The following is a 2,943-nucleotide window of genomic DNA, read 5'->3' as shown; positions in this document are numbered from 1 at the left end:
AGGGATGTGGACAGCATCGAGAGGGTCCAGAGGAGGGCCACTCACATGATCAGGGGGCAGCAGGGCAGGCCCTACGAGGAGAGGCTACGGGACCTGAACCTGTTCAGCCTCCACAAGAGAAGATTGAGAGGGGACCTGGTGGTCATCTACAAACTGTCGAAGGGGGACCAGCAGGCAATGGGAGAGTCCCTGTTCCCCCAAGCACTACCGGGAGTAACAAGGAATAATGGCCATAAGTTGACTGACAGTAGATTCAGGCTAGACATCAGGAGGCACTACTTCACAGTCAGGGAGGCCAGGAGCTGGAACAACTTCCTCCTTTTAAAGACCCCCAGGATAGGACCTGGGGGTCTTTAAAAGGAGGCTTGACATTCACCTAGCTGGGGTCGTTTGACCTCCACATTCTTTCCTGACCATGGCAGGGGGGTGGACTTGATGATCTGATTAGGTCCCTTCTGACCCTACCAACTATGAAACTATGAAACATTGTATTTTCAGTGAGTTTTTTCTTTCAGGGAGCCTACCAAAAGCACAAGTCCACGTTTTTTGTAGAGCCTGCCCAAAATCACGTTTTTTGCAAAAATTGCAAAATGACAATTTCAGTAGGCCCCTGACTCAGCCATCCCAAATATTTGTCTCTACTGCACTGAAAAATATACAGGGACAGAGCTTCCACAACATCTCTTGGTAATCTGTTTCCAGTGCCTGCTACCCTCATATTTAGAAAGTTCTTCCCAGGAATATCTAACCTACATCTCCCTTGTTGTAATTTAAGGTCATTACTTCTTGTCCTATCTGATTTGGATGCAAAGAATCAGTTGCCATTCTCTTTATAATAAGCTGTGTCGTATTTGGAGGCTTATTAATGATGTCCTACCACAGTCTTGTCTTCTGTAGACAAAATAATCCCAATTTCCATTTTATGCCATATTTTCTAGACCTGTAATTTTTTTTTTTGCTCTCTTCTGGACTCTCTAATTTGTCCACAACTTTCTGTAAGTATGGTGCCAAAAACTGGAGGCAGCACTCTTAGTTCTCACCAGTGCTAAATAGACAGGAAGAATCTATTCATGTGACCTGCATACATCAGTCCTGTAACAGGACTCCTGTTAATAAATCTCCATATGCTATTATAATTTTTTTTTGCAACAATATGCCCCAGGATTTTCCATTGGGAATGCTATATCCTATTTAGTTTTGGAGCTTCATTCACTTTCTGCAAGCTTTAGTTTCCTTACATGGAAGTTCATTTGCCAGTTGGCCATGCTTTCAGCCTACAGAAGTAAGCTTCTGTTGTAGAGACCAATCCATTTTGTATTCAGTTTCACATGGATTAGCTTGTGCTACGGCCCCATAACAGACTTCTCTCCAATCTGACCAGGGAGTTTCGTTGTTTATGGCCCTACTCGTCTGCAACAGTTCTTCCGGTGCCTATCCCAGCAAGGTCTTTCTTCATATACTTCAATATTAAGAGGTATAGGTTGTAGCTGTGTTGGTCTAAGGACACAGGCAGACAACGTTCCTTGGGTAAATGATATCTTTTATTAAACCAACTCAAATAGTTGGGGAAAAAAATCTTCTTTGCAAGCTTTTGGGCACAAACACCCTTCATCAGGTCGAGGAAGCACCTGCAGTTGGTGCGTGCTCTTCCTGGATGGAATGAATAGTAAAGAAGCCAGAGGCTGGTATGCAGGCAAGACAGGCAGTCAGTGACCATGTAAACAGGAGTCAATGTTCTTTCTATATGTAGCAGATGATACCTCCCTTCCCCTCCCCCAAAATACTTTTTTAATACCTATTTTGTCACTCATAAGAATTTCCAAACTACACTATCCAAATGATTGTCTAATCACATTTAACATTTTTATGACTTTTGACTGACATGAAAGAACAAGGTTAGCAGGCTCACTACACTTAAGGCATGTGTATCACCTACAGGGGGGGATGGATCCAGGGTGGGGTTGTGCACTGGTGCATTTGCACCCTCTGTCGATTCCTGTGCCACCCAAAATTTACAACCAACTGCCTGGCAGCAGCAGCAGCATTTCTAGTCAGGCAGTACTGAGGGAGTCACTTGGCTTCATGGCTCCTTGTAATCTACCTGATCCCTTTTAAACTCTTTATTTCACAAGTATTAACAGCCCTCTGCTTTTTAATGGTCTTGATCTTCCACCAAACAAGGTGTGCTTTGTTTTGCAATTCTGCTGTTTGTTTGTTACTCCTGGTAATGAACACAGTCCTGCAGATTGTCTTTAACTCATTCCAACGGAGATAGATTTGCTTTTGCTTCAGTCTTAAACAGATTAATACAGCCTTGGGCTGCTAGCCTATTACTTAATAATTTGGTATATTTTGAAGGGAAGAAAATATGTGTTTTTTACATGGAATGATGAATCTCACCCTTTTCAAACTCCTAGATCTGCTCTCACATCTCCTGTCCATGGCTTCACCTGGGGTCTCACCAACGTTTCCAACACAGACCTCTAGGAAGCAGCTGTGCAGGTGCTCCGCCCCCACTCCTCTTTGGATCCTTCAGGCCCTGTTTGCAAGGCACAGAAAGGCCAGTTTCCTCCCATGGAGGACTGGGTGGAGTGGAATGTGTGTTGCTTTTAGTAAACCAGGTTTTTGCTTGGACACGAGGTCAGGTTTTCAGACTAATTTTCAGGCTGGGCAGCTCACCCGTCAGCAAGCTCAAGGGGCCCTTTCTCCTTCTCTCTCTCCCCGCCTCCCTTCCAAAGCTGCAGCCGCTGGTGGCAGGTCGGTGTGCTGTTGCAGCCGGTCCCCCGGGCTGCGGCTGCTGGTGCCTTATTCCCGCTCAGCTTCAGCGCCGTCGAGCGCGTGACTGCCGGGAGAAGTCCTTGGCGAGTCCGCCCCCGGCAGAGCTGTACCTCCAAGGCGCGCGGGGCCCGTGTCCCCGCCGGCAGGGGCCGCCCTCCCGCTCCG

Source organism: Gavialis gangeticus, unplaced genomic scaffold, assembly GCF_001723915.1.
Source record: "Gavialis gangeticus isolate Ggan-Ray unplaced genomic scaffold, GavGan_comp1, whole genome shotgun sequence".
NCBI classification, from domain to species: Eukaryota; Metazoa; Chordata; order Crocodylia; family Gavialidae; genus Gavialis; species Gavialis gangeticus.
The sequence above is the reverse complement of the archived record's forward strand: the minus strand, read 5'-3'. Positions refer to the sequence as shown.